Source organism: Salmo salar, chromosome 07, assembly GCF_965601325.2.
Source record: "Salmo salar chromosome 07, fSalSal1, whole genome shotgun sequence".
Classification (NCBI taxonomy): Eukaryota; Metazoa; Chordata; class Actinopteri; order Salmoniformes; family Salmonidae; genus Salmo; species Salmo salar.
Genome location: NC_138297.1, coordinates 63511276 through 63525563, shown reverse-complemented (window position 1 = coordinate 63525563; position 14288 = coordinate 63511276). Strand labels below are relative to the sequence as shown.

General features: G+C 44.6%; 1 protein-coding gene across 17 annotated transcripts in view; it reads left to right on the top strand.

Moving 5' to 3' along the window:
- LOC106598423 (neuronal cell adhesion molecule) overlaps positions 1 to 14288 on the top strand; it is a 168462-nt gene that overhangs the window by 56645 nt on the left and 97529 nt on the right. For all 17 annotated transcript variants that reach the window (XM_082977868.1, XM_082977866.1, XM_082977867.1 and 14 more), the window contains one exon: positions 9856 to 9934. The gene's annotated coding sequence lies outside the window, so the exon portion shown is untranslated. The remainder of the gene's footprint in view (positions 1 to 9855; positions 9935 to 14288) is intronic.

The window sequence follows — 14288 nt, the reverse complement described above, 5'->3', positions numbered from 1 at the left end:
GCTAGATGGGGGAGACAGGGTTAGATGTTGCTAGATGGGGCTAGATAGGGAGACAGGGCTAGATGGGGGAGACAGGGTTAGATGGGGAGACAGGGCTAGATGGGGGAGACAGGGCTAGATGGGGAGACAGGGCTAGATGGGGAGACAGGGCTAGATGTTGCTAGATGGGGCTATATAGGGAGACAGGGCTAGATGGGGAGACAGGGCTAGATGGGGAGACAGGGCTAGATGGGGAGACAGGGCTAGATGGGGAGACAGGGTTAGATGGGGAGACAGGGTTAGATGGGGGAGACAGGGCTAGATGGGGAGACAGGGTTAGATGGGGAGACAGGGCTAGATGTTGCTAGATGGGGCTATATAGGGAGACAGGGCTAGATGGGGAGACAGGGCTAGATGGGGAGACAGGGTTAGATGGGGAGACAGGGCTAGATGTTGCTAGATGGGGCTATATAGGGAGACAGGGCTAGATGGGGAGACAGGGCTAGATGGGGAGACAGGGCTAGAAGGGGAGACAGGGTTAGATGGGGAGACAGGGCTAGATGGGGAGACAGGGCTAGAAGGGGAGACAGGGTTAGATGGGGAGACAGGGCTAGATGTTGCTAGATGGGGCTATATAGGGAGACAGGGCTAGATGGGGAGACAGGGCTAGATGGTGCTAGATGGGGCTATATAGGGAGACAGGGCTAGATGGGGGAGACAGGGTTAGATGGGGAGACAGGGCTAGATGGGGCTATATAGGGAGACAGGGCTAGATGGGGGAGACAGGGTTAGATGGGGAGACAGGGCTAGATGGTGCTAGATGGGGCTATATAGGGAGACAGGGCTAGATGGGGGAGACAGGGTTAGATGGGGAGACAGGGCTAGATGGTGCTAGATGGGACAGTGTTAACTTGAGTAGAAGGCCAGGGGGTAAAGGGTCCCTTTCACACTACTCTCTGGTATGTTACTATAACACTCTTCCTTCCTGGTGGGCATGGAAAAAAGGAGGCTTCTGGGATTCATATGTATCTCAGGGGTGATGTTTTTCCACTGTGTTCTCTGTAGAGTACATGGTGCCTGCCAACTGGTACCTCATGTAGAGAGTAGAGACATATGCAATGGCTTTGTGTTGGGATTTCATCTTGTAAACTAGCCTGAAATGTACTGTTAAATGGATCAAGGGAGTTTTGATTGTTGGCAGCAAAGACACGAGAGTCTCCCCCAGAAAAGATCAGTTGTGTGGTTCATCTGAGTTAATTACATTTCTACAATACAGTGGGGGAGGGCAACATGTTCAGCATATGGGAAGTCTGGTCGCAATTAATCAGGTGTCAAGTCATGACAAAGGAAATGTGTGTTTGCAATCACACGCTACATGGTTCCCTAAACAGCCTGACCACTTAATGAAGACGTTTGTCATTTTCTGTGAGTATTACAGCTCCAGAAACTGCAGCACATGGACACACACACACACACACACACACACACACACACACACACACACACACACACACACACACACACACACACACACACACACACACACACACACACACACACACAAACCATAACCATATGGCTAATACAGCACTGTGATTTCACACACACCATGGAATGTGTGATATAGAATAGGCCTAACAATAAAATGAGGATGGTCATATGCTGAAAATAGGCTTTGAGGCAGATTAGTTGACATACTCTGTTCTGTGGTGATCGGGAATGAATGGAGGACAATTCTGTGGTGAATGGGAATGAATGGAGGACGGCTCTGTGGTGAATGAATGGAAGACGGCTCTGTGGTGAATGGGAATGAATGGAGGACGGCTCTGTGGTGAATGGGAATGAATGGAGGACGGCTCTGTGGTGAATGAATGGAAGACGGCTCTGTGGTGAATGGGAATGAATGGAGGACGGCTCTGTGGTGAATGGGAATGAATGGAGGACGGCTCTGTGGTGAATGGGAATGAATGGAGGACGGCTCTGTGGTGAATGGGAATGAATGGAGGACGGTTCTGTGGTAAATGGGAATGAATGGAGGACGACTCTGTGGTGAATGGGAATGAATGGAGGACGGCTCTGTGGTGAATGGGAATGAATGGAGGACGGCTCTGTGGTAAATGGGAATGAATGGAGGACGACTCTGTGGTGAATGGGAATGAATGGAGGACGGCTCTGTGGTGAATGGGAATGAATGGAGGACGGCTCTGTAGTGAATGGGAATGAATGGAGGACTGCTCTGTGGTGAATGGGAATGAATGGAGGACGGCTCTGTGGTGAATGGGAATGAATGGAGGACGACTCTGTGGTGAATGGGAATGAATGGAGGACGGCTCTATCTCATTATCTCCTGTATTAACAGATGATTGGTCTATAGCTCCTGTATTAACAGATGATTGGTCTGTAGCTCCTGTACTAACAGATGATTGGTCTATATCTCCTGTACTAACAGATGATTGGTCTATATCTCCTGTACTAACAGATGATTGGTCTATATCTCCTGTACTAACAGATGATTGGTCTATATCTCCTGTACTAACAGATGATTGGTCTATATCTCCCGTACTAACAGATGATTGGTCTATATCTCCTGTACTAACAGATGATTGGTCTATAGCTCCTGTACTAACAGATGATTGGTCTGTAGCTCCTGTACTAACAGATGATTGGTCTGTAGCTCCTGTACTAACAGATGATTGGTCTATAGCTCTTCTACTAACAGATGATTGGTCTATAGCTCCTGTACTAACAGATGATTGGTCTATATCTCCTGTACTAACAGATGATTGGTCTATATCTCCTGTACTAACAGATGGTTGGTCTATAGCTCCTGTATTAACAGATGATTGGTCTTTATCTCCTGTACTAACAGATGATTGGTCTATAGCTCCTGTACTAACAGATGATTGGTCGATAGCTCCTGTACTAACAGATGATTGGTCTATATCTCCTGTACTAACAGATGATTGGTCTATAGCTCCTGTACTAACAGATGATTGGTCTATATCTCCTGTACTAACAGATGGTTGGTCTATATCTCCTGTACTAACAGATGATTGGTCTATAGCTCCTGTACTGAAGACAGCTCTACATCACTTTGTCAACAATGTGAGGCGTGTGTGTATGTGTGTTTGTGTGTGAGACTGGATGCAGAGAGAGGGGAAATGACAGTTAACGTTTTCCCATGTACATGACCTCTAGTCTATAGTCTATATAATGACAGATAATGTTTTCCCATGTACATGACCTCTAGTCTATAGAGTCTATATAATGACAGATAACGTTTTCCCATGTACATGACCTCTAGTCTATAGAGTCTATATAATGACAGATAACGTTTTCCCATGTACATGACCTCTAGTCTATAGAGTCTATATAATGACAGATAACGTTTTCCCATGTACATGACCTCTAGTCTATAGAGTCTATATAATGACAGATAACGTTTTCCCATGTACATGACCTCTAGTCTATAGAGTCTGTATAATGACAGATGCTTTTGTTTTCCCAGTGAAAGGACCATTATGTAAATGCTCAATTGAAATAACCCCCTATAGCTCTTACAATGATTTTTAATTGAATGCCAAATTAAATCGCTATCAATCACCTGGCAGGAATATAAAACGAACCCGTCATGCTTTCTGTAGAGTGTGATATACTCAGACAGTGTAGTAGGCCTATATGGACTAACACAAAGACTGGATAGTAGCCTATGTGTCTCAATTCTCAGTCATAGTGGAGCACCAGGAAGTGTGTTAACCCACATTGTGGGGGGACAAAGGGGTTGTTTTTAATCTGCCAGCGTGTGCGATGCAGGCGTATTGAGGGGTGTGTGTGTGTGCGCAGTGCAGGCACAGGGAGGGGTGGGGGAGAGAGGGAGGGAGGGAGGGGGGAGGAGGCGGTAGACAGACTGGGTGTGATGAAACACTGTTTTCACCGGCACCTCAAAGACTTTCCTGAACGGATTAGGCTACACACACACACACACACACACACACACGGCAGGGTGAATACTGCCTTACATCATAATGAGACTGAGCCTACATACAGTGTCATTGATACACTGTCATTTGAACGTTACAATTGACTTGTTCTTATCAGACAAGACAATAATGCATTCTTAGCATCTGTATTCGAAATGTATGCTGTTCATTGTTGTCCTGTGAGGATATGAAATGTTGATAGTGTTTTATACTGTACTGTAGACCTTTAATGTAGTACAGCTGATTTACTGACTGGTAGGTATAGTATCTCCTATATTCCCACAACTTTAATGTAGTACAGCTGATTTACTGACTGGTAGGTATAGTATCTCCTATATTCCCACAACTTTAATGTAGTACAGCTGATTTACTGACTGGTAGGTATAGTATCTCCTATATTCCCACAACTTTAATGTAGTACAGCTGATTTACTGACTGGTAGGTATAGTATCTCCTATATTCTCACAACTTTAATGTAGTACAGCTGATTTACTGACTGGTAGGTATAGTATCTCCTATATTCTCACAACTTTAATGTAGTACAGCTGATTTACTGACTGGTAGGTATAGTATCTCCTATCATATAAACCAATCACCTCTAGACATGATTCTTTCTTTTCTCTGTTCTTCCTTCCCTCCATCTCTCCCTCAAACAGCCTTGAGAAAAAAACATATTGCAGTCTAAGGCACTGCATCTCAGCGCTTGAGGCGTCACTACAGACACCCTGGTTCGAATCCAGGCTGTGTCACAATCGGACGTGATTGGGAGTCCCATAGGGCGGCGCACAATTGGCCCAGCATTGTCCGGGTTTGGCCGGTATAGGCCATCATTGTAAATAAGAATTTGTTCTTACTTTCCTTGTTAAATATATATACAGTTGAAGTCGGAAGTTTACATACACCTTAGCCAAATATACTGCTCAAAAAAATAAAGGGAACACTTAAACAACACATCCTAGATCTGAATGAAAGAAATAATCTTATTAAATACTTTTTTCTTTACATAGTTGAATGTGCTGACAACAAAATCACACAAAAATAATCAATGGAAATCCAATTTATCAACCCATGGAGGTCAAGATTTGGAGTCACACTCAAAATTAAAGTGGAAAACCACACTACAGGCTGATCCAACTTTGATGTAATGTCCTTAAAACAAGTCAAAATGAGGCTCAGTAGTGTGTGTGGCCTCCACGTGCCTGTATGACCTCCCTACAACGCCTGGGCATGCTCCTGATGAGGTGGCGGATGGTCTCCTGAGGGATCTCCTCCCAGACCTGGACTAAAGCATCCGCCAAGTCCTGGACAGTCTGTGGTGCAATGTGGCGTTGGTGGATGGAGCGAGACATGATGTCCCAGATGTGCTCAATTGGATTCAGGTCTGGGGAACGGGCAGGCCAGTCCATAGCATCAATGCCTTCCTCTTGCAGGAACTGCTGACACACTCCAGCCACATGAGGTCTAGCATTGTCTTGCATTAGGAGGAACCCAGGGCCAACCGCACCAGCATATGGTCTCACAAGGGGTCTGAGGATCTTATCTCGGTACCTAATGGCAGTCAGGCTACCTCTGGCGAGCACATGGAGGGCTGTGCGGCCCCCCAAAGAAATGCCACCCCACACCATGACTGACCCACCGCCAAACCGGTCATGCTGGAGGATGTTGCAGGCAGCAGAACGTTCTCCACGGCGTCTCCAGACTCCGTCACGTCTGTCACGTGCTCAGTGTGAACCTGCTTTCATCTGTGAAGAGCACAGGGCGCCAGTGGCGAATTTGCCAATCTTGGTGTTCTCTGGCAAATGCCAAACATCCTGCACGGTGTTGGGCTGTAAGCACAACCCCCACCTGTGGACATCGGGCCCTCATACCACCCTCATGGAGTCTGTTTCTGACTGTTTGAGCAGACACATGCACATTTGTGGCCTGCTGGAGGTCATTTTGCAGGGCTCTGGCAGTGCTTCTCCTGCTCCTCCTTGCACAAAGGTGGAGGTAGTGGTCCTGCTGCTGGGTTGTTGCCCTCCTACGGCCTCCTCCACGTCTCCTGATGTACTGGCCTGTCTCCTGGTAGCGCCTCCATGCTCTGGACACTACGCTGACAGACACAGCAAACCTTCTTGCCACAGCTCGCATTGATGTGCCATCCTGGATGAGCTGCACTACCTGAGCCACTTGTGTGGGTTGTTGACTCCGTCTCATGCTACCACTAGAGTGAAAGCATCGCCAGCATTCAAAAGTGACCAAAACATCAGCCAGGAAGCATAGGAACTGAGAAGTGGTCTGTGGTCCCCACCTGCAGAACCACTCCTTTATTGGGGGTGTCTTGCTAATTGCCTATAATTTCCACCTGTTGTCTATTCCATTTGCACAACAGCATGTGAAATGTATTGTCAATCAGTGTTGCTTCCTAAGTGGACAGTTTGATTTCACTGAAGTGTGATTGACTTGGAGTTACATTGTGTTGGTTATTCCTGACATTTAATCCCAGTAAAAATTCCCTGTCTTAGGTCAGTTAGGATCACCACTTTATTTTAAGAATGTGAAATGTCAAAATAATAGTAGAGAGAATGATTTATTTCAGCTTTTTTTTCTTTCATCACATTCCCAGTGGGTCAGAAGTTTACATACACTCATTTAGTATTTGGTAGCATTGCCCTTAAATTGTTTAACTTGGGTCAAACGTTTAAGGTAGACTTCCACAAGCTTCCCACAATAAGTTGGGTGAATTTTGGCCCATTCCTCTTGACAGAGCTGGTGTAACTCAGTCAGGTTTGTAGGCCTCCTTGCTCGCACACGCTTTTTCAGTTCTGCCCACAAATTTTCTATAGGATTGAGGTCAGGGCTTTGTGATGGCCACTCCAATACCTTGACTTTGTTGTCCTTAAACCATTTTGCCACAACTTTGGAAGTATGCTTGGGGTCATTGTCCATTTGAAAGACCCATTTGTGACCAAGCTTTAACTTCTTGACTGATGTCTTGAGATGTTGCTTCAATATATCCACATCATTTTCCTCCCTCATAATGCCATCTATTTTGTGAAGTGCACCAGTCCCTCCTGCAGCAAAGCACCCCCACAACATGATGCTGCCACCCCCGTGCTTCACGGTTGGGATGGAGTTCTTCGGCTTGCAAGCCTCCCCCTTTTTCCTCCAAACATAACGATGGTCATTATGGTCAAACAGTTCTATTTTTGTTTCATCAGACCAGAGGACATTTCTCCAAAAAGTACAATCTTTGTCCCCATGTGCAGTTGCAAACCGCAGTCTGTCTTTTTTATGGTGGTTTTTGAGCAGTGGCTTCTTCCTTGCAGAGCGGCCTTTCAGGTTATGTTGATATACGACTCATTTTACTGTGGATATAGATATTTTTGTACCTGTTTCCTACAGCATCTTCACAAGGTCCTTTACTGTTGTTCTGGGATTGATTTGCACTTTTTGCACCAAAGTACGTTCATCTCTAGGAGACAGAACGCGTCTCCTTCCTGAGCAGTATGACAGCTGTGTGGTCCCATGGTGTTTATACTTGCGTACTATTGTTTGTACAGATGAACGTGGTACCTTCAGGCGTTTGGAAATTTCTTCCAAGGATACAGTTGAAGTCGGAAGTTTACATACACTTAGGTTGGAGTCAGTAAAACTCATTTTTCAACCACTCCACAGATCTCTTGTTAACAAACTATAGTTTTGGCAAGTCTGTTAGGACATCTACTTTGTCCATGACACAAGTCATTTTTCCAATAATTGTTTACAGACAGATTATTTCACTTATAATTCATTGTATCACAATTCTAGTCTCTATACTATTATCCTGACATTTCACATTCTTAAAATAAAGTGGTGATCCTAACTGACCTAAGACAGGGAATTTTTACTGGGATTAAATGTCAGGAATTGTGAAAAACTGAGTTTAAATGTATTTGCTAAGGTGTATGTAAACTTCCGACTTCAACTGTATATTTTTAAATGAAATTAGTCCACGCACGCAGGAATACACACACCTCACCTCTAGCCAGAGAGGAATGAACAGTTTTATGTTAATGGCCCTATGTGACATTATGCTGATATATAATTATGTATTGTGTGTGTGTTTGCGTGCGTACGTGTCCTCAGCCCTCAGTACAGTCCTAGAGCAGAGGAGATGTGGAACCTGTGTGGAGGCTGTCTGTGTGTGTGTGTGTGTGGATTTCCCATAAAGCATTCATATGTACGGTACCTTTCTCCTCTCCTCTCTTCCCGCTCTGTGATGATGAAGCGGTTTTAGATTTAACACTAAATAATACATGCTCTTTCACCGATTCCCGCTCACAACGCTTTTATGTTTTATATGCCGGCTTCTCTCTCTCTCCTGGTCTCACTTCCTCATCTCTCCTCCTCCACCCTCTCTCTCTGCCTCTCTCTCTCTCTGCCTGTCTCTCTCTCTGTCTCTCTCTCTGCCTGTCTCTCTCTCTGCCTGTCGCTCTCTCTCTGCCTCTCTCTCTCTCTCTCTCCATCTCTCCCACCCCTCCCCCTCTCTCTGTCTATCTATCTCTCACTCTTTCTCTGCCTCTCTCGCTCTTTCTCTGCCTCTCTCTCGCTCCATCTCTTCCCCCCCTCTCTCTGTCTCTCGCTCTCTCTCTTTCTCTCTCTGTCTCTCTCTGTCTCCATAGTAACTGTGTAGGGCTTGGGGTCAGGCTTGTGTAGTTGGAGTGTGTTAGCTTTTCTCTGCTTCTGCCTGCCTGAGAGCAGCTGCTGCTGATTGCTTCATGGGGAGGCATGCGTCCCAAATGGCACCCTATTCCCTATGCAGTGCACTACTTTTGACCAGGGCCCATAGGGGTCTGGACCAAAGTAGTGCGCTATGTATGGAATAGGGTGCTATTCAGGACGCATCTCAGGAGAAGGGTAGATGGCTTGTCTGATGTGATTTAATCAAACAGAGAGTTAGAAGGGCCAGATTTATAGGTTACTTAGAATAGTTACTGAATGAGCTAACTACAGTTATAATGTCCTTGTTTTATGTTTAGAAAAATATCTGGTTATAAATGCTTGTTATCTGTCATGCTCTTTCTCACAAATGGGAAAATAATGGCTTGTTTCACTGGTAGTTATGATAAGGTATTCAAAGTCATGAAGTGTGTGTGTGTGTGTGTGTGTGTGTGTGTGTGTGTGTGTGTGTGTGTGTGTGTGTGTGTGTGTGTGTGTGTGTGTGTGTGTGTGTGTGTGTGTGTGTGTGTGTGTGTGTGTGTGTGTGTGTGTGTGTGTGTATTTTTCTAGATATTTTACCATAATAAGACACACACACACTGTCCTGTGTGTTGTCTTCTCTTCATGCCTTTGGAGTATCTCTTTGTTTTTCTGTTTTGATGAAATATCTAATAATAAGTTCCTTTTAAGTTATATTTTTTGTCCTTTTTTCACTCAGGTGAAAGAAATTATTGCACGTACAGATGTAGGATCTTTATTTGATGACTCTTTAGTTGCTGAGAATTTTCCTGCACAACAGGAAATACAAATGTGTAGTGTATTTGAGTTTTAAAAGGCTTCTAAAGTTTTAATTTCCTCTTTTAAATATCAAACTTGATTTGCTCTAATGAAAAAAATGTATCAACCTCTACAATTAATTAGAATCCACATAATAATTCACATTTTCTGTTGCAGCAGGATTATTTTCCTGCTGTAGCAAACTGGCTCAAATTAAGATCCCACATCTGTAAAAAGTAGATTTCTAGGGCATGCAGAACAAATGCCATGTGAACTAGATACCGCTGTACATTTTACAACCCTTTCTACCTCACACTACGGCATTTTTTACATTCCTCTGTGCCATTTCCCTTCTCCTAGTTCTTCCTTTATGTCAGGACAGATACATTATGGTGGGATGGCCAAGCTTGCGTCTAATGTTCATTCATTTGTGTTCCAGGTCTGAAGTCCTTCTCAGCAGTCAGAGTGTGTGGATATCTCCAACTGGAGGACAAACCCCTTTGATTGGATCCCCATAGGTAAGAGCAACCTTTAAGTATCTGTCATCGCTGAAATTGATTATATTTGTTGGAGAATCAATATGTTCCTTAACATTTATTTGTTTAATATATTTATTTACACATTCAAATGTTGCTCTCAGCACTGTCAAACGGCAGTACAGTATGTACTGGACTTACCTAACTACTGGCAACTACACTGAGTATACCAAACATTAAGAACACCTTCCTAACATTGAGTTGCACCCCCCATCCCCCCCTTTTGCCCTCAGAACAGCCTCAATTCGTCAGGACATGGACTATACAAGGTGTCGAAAGTGTTCCACAGGGATGCTGGCCCATGTTGACTCCAATACTTCCTACAGTTGTCAAGTTGGCTGGATGTCCTTTGGGTGGTGGACCATTCTTGATACACACAGGAAACTGTTTAGCATGAAAAACCTAGCAGCATTGCAGTTCTTGAAACAAACTAGTGTGCCTGGTACCTACTACCAGACCCTGTTCAAAGGCACTTCAATATTTTGTCTTGCCCATTCACCCTCTGAATGGCACACATACACAATCCATGTCTCAGTTGTCTCAAAGATTACAAATCCTTCTTTAACCTGTCTCCTCCCCTTCATCTACACTGATTGAAGTGGATCAAGTGACATCAATAAGGGATCATAGCTTTCACCTGGAGTCACCTGGTCAGTCTATGTCATTTAAATAGCATGGTAATCTTAATGTTTTGTCCACTCAGTGTATGGACGGACAAACAGTGTCTGGATTCATTGCAGTGCCAGTTGCCACACTCAGAAAGGAAGAGTGCTATGTAAAACCGTTTGTCCTGTAGGAGAACCCTCTGAAAAAAGACTCAAGATAGAACCCTTACAGTGGAACCAGAGGTTCTACGTGGAACCAAAAAGGGTTCTATCTGGAGGGTTCTCCTACAAGGACAAATGGTTCTATATGGAACTTTTTCAGAGGGTTCTCCTATAAGGACAAATGGTTCTATATGGAACTTTTTCAGAGGGTTCTCCTACAGGGATAAATGGTTCTATATGGAACTTTTTCAGGGGGTTCTCCTACAGGACAAATGGTTCTATATGGAACTTTTTCAGAGGGTTCTCCTACAGGGACAAATGGTTCTATATGGAACTTTTTCAGAGGGTTCTCCTACAGGACAAATGGTTCTATATGGAACTTTTTCAGAGGGTACTCCTACAGGGACAAATGGTTCTATATGGAACTTTTTCAGAGGGTTCGCCTACAGCACAAATGGTTCTATATGGAACTTTTTCAGAGGGTTCTCCTACAGGGACAAATGGTTCTATATGGAACTTTTTCAGAGGGTTCTCCTGCAGGACAAATGGTTCTATATGGAACTTTTTCAGAGGGTTCTCCTACAGGACAAATGGTTCTATATGGAACTTTTTCAGAGGGTACTCCTACAGGGACAAATGGTTCTATATGGAACTTTTTCAGAGGGTTCGCCTACAGCACAAATGGTTCTATATGGAACTTTTTCAGAGGGTTCTCCTACAGGGACAAATGGTTCTATATGGAACTTTTTCAGAGGGTTCTCCTACAGGACAAATGGTTCTATATGGAACTTTTTCAGAGGGTTCTCCTACAGGACAAATGGTTCTATATGGAACTTTTTCAGAGGGTTCTCCTACAGGGACAAATGGTTCTATATGGAACTTTTTCAGCGGGTTCTCCTACAGGACAAATGGTTCTATATGGAACTTTTTCAGAGGGTTCTCCTGCAGGACAAATGGTTCTATATGGAACTCTTTCAGAGGGTTCTCCTACAGGACAAATGGTTCTATATGGACCTTTTTCAGAGGGTTCTCCTGCAGGACAAATGGTTCTATATGGAACTCTTTCAGCGGGTTCTCCTACAGGACAAATGGTTCTATATGGACCTTTATTTCTGAGAGTGCACTTGTCTTGCCTCAGTCTCTTAGTAGAGGTTGTTGGGTTTATTGTTGGTTGGTTGCTGGCCGGTTGTTTGGTGGTTACTGGTCGTTGGTTTTGTGGCCATCACTTATCTGTGGTCATCTCATCAGTGGTCATGAGTTCAGCCAGAGAAGGAACCCTGCAGGGTGAATCCATACAGGCTCAGTGTGTGTATGTGTGTGTTTGTGAATGTGTGTGTGTCTGTGTTCACCACAGGGAACAGAATCAGATACCAATGAACTTACAGTAAAACACAGTGTATGCCTTTGATGTGAATCTGGTCTAGTCAGTCAATCCACAGCAGATAAGGCCCACTCCTCAGGCTACAGTGGGCATTTCAGTGTTATGATGTTACAGCGTACGCACCAATTCCCTTTCTCTTAAAGGGCACAGTGGTTTGGAGGAAAAATGAAGTCCCAAAAATAGCTTTTAATCATGGACCATAGTTCTGTCTGTTATGGAGTCATGTTGTTGGGGACTAACAGTCTGTCTTTTAAAGTACATCAGCCGTTGTCACTAAGTACTTTCACTAGTAGTGTTTTATTGAGTTATTGATCTTTTTAAAAGCAGAAAATGTGAATTCCCTGAAATAACGTAACACTTTATTACGAGCTGTCAGTGTCTCACTTACATTGACGTCAACAAATACACACTAAGAAATCTGTTTCTGTTTAGCACCATCTTTTCTCTGCAGGTTCCAAATCAAGATCAATATACATTCTCTCTTAACTGCTTTGTGCTGAATTGATCGGTGGCTATACATTCCGGTGGCCATTCTGGGTAGATCACATTGGATTTCATTGATATGCAGTGGCATTACACTGGAAGGTAAAAGCTATTGATGAACAGATAGGCTACATGTGACCTCAGAGCCTCGGAGCGTGACACTGTGTTTAACAACAACATAAGTTACTATGGCACCAGGTGTGTGTGTGACCTTCAGAGCAAAGCTGTTAGACCTTTATGGTTACAGTAATAACATGCTAAATGTTGCTATCACTGGTCGTTCCACATAAAGACCTTGTCTTCTATCCCCAGTCCCACCTGACACATCCCCATTCTCTCTCTCTCTCTCTCTCTCTCTCTCTCTCTCTCTCTCATATTTATTTATATATATATATATATATATATATATATATATATATATAATGAATGGACAGGACGATGGCGGTGAGGACGAGTGTGAATTGGCATCCCCCTATCCTTCATCCCTCCATCTGTTCATCAGGCAGGATTAGTAGTCTGAGGGTGGGGGAGGTGGGTGAGGGGGCAGAGTGATGGGGAGGGTGAGTGAGGGGGGGGGGGTGGGTGGTGGATGTGGGTTAGGAGATGGGTGAGGGTAAGGGGGGAGGTTGGTGACTAGGTGGAGGGGGGAGGGGTAAGGGGGAGGTGGGTTAGGAGGTGGGTGAGGGTAAGGGGGGAGGTGGGTGGAGGTGGGTGACTAGGTGGAGGGGGGAGGTGGGTTAGGAGGTGGCGGTGGTTGAGGGTAAGGGGGGAGGTGGGTTAGGAGGTGGGTGAGGGTAAGGGGGAGGTGGGTGGAGGTGGGTGACTAGGTGGAGGAGAAAGGGGTAAGGGGGGAGGTGGATGAGGGTAAGGGGGGAGGAGGTGTGTGAAGAGGTGGAGGGGGAGGGGGGAATCAGGGTCAATCGCTGGCAGAAATCGAGGATAGAGGAGAATCAGGGGATAGACCCGGAGAGGGGGGCTGGAGAGAAGAGAGGTCCCAATCCCCACACAGTAATCCCCTCCATCCCTCTAATGATAATTATATTATTAAGCACTAATAGTCCATTCATATCTATACTACAAGGTGTACAGTCACTTTACCTCTCTAGTCATTACTGGCCAGTAAGCAGGTTGTATTGTAATACATGCTGAATAGATTGTAAGATTGGGAGGAAACAGTACGGACACTACTGGATTCAGATAACATTGTACTTTGTTACATAATACTATGGTGCATCTGACAATCTCTCCTCCAGCATTCTCTCTCTCTGTGTGTATGTGTGTGTTAGTGTGTGTGTGTTAGTGTGTGTGCGTGTTTGTGTGTGTGTCTGTGTGATCTAGGCTCTGTGACCTGATGGGAAGTGAATCTCAGACCTGCCATGTTTCCACTCTCCCTCATAAAGCCTCCTCCAATGCATGCTGGGTAATCACATTGTCTTCTCACCTGGTGAGAACAGACCTGCTGCCTGTGTATGTGTGGTTGTGTGTGTGTGTGTGTGTGCGTGCGTGTGTACAGTATGTGTGAAGGAAGACCTGCTGTCTTCTCTTATGAGAGGTGAGAGACCACTGCAGTATACTCCATCCAATATATCTCTGTCTTGTTTCTCCTCATGGCGGCTGTTACATCTTTGGTGAACTATTGTATGTTCACATGAAGCGTAACCTAGACTGAGCTTTTAATAGATATATGTAGGCTTTAGCTCAGAGG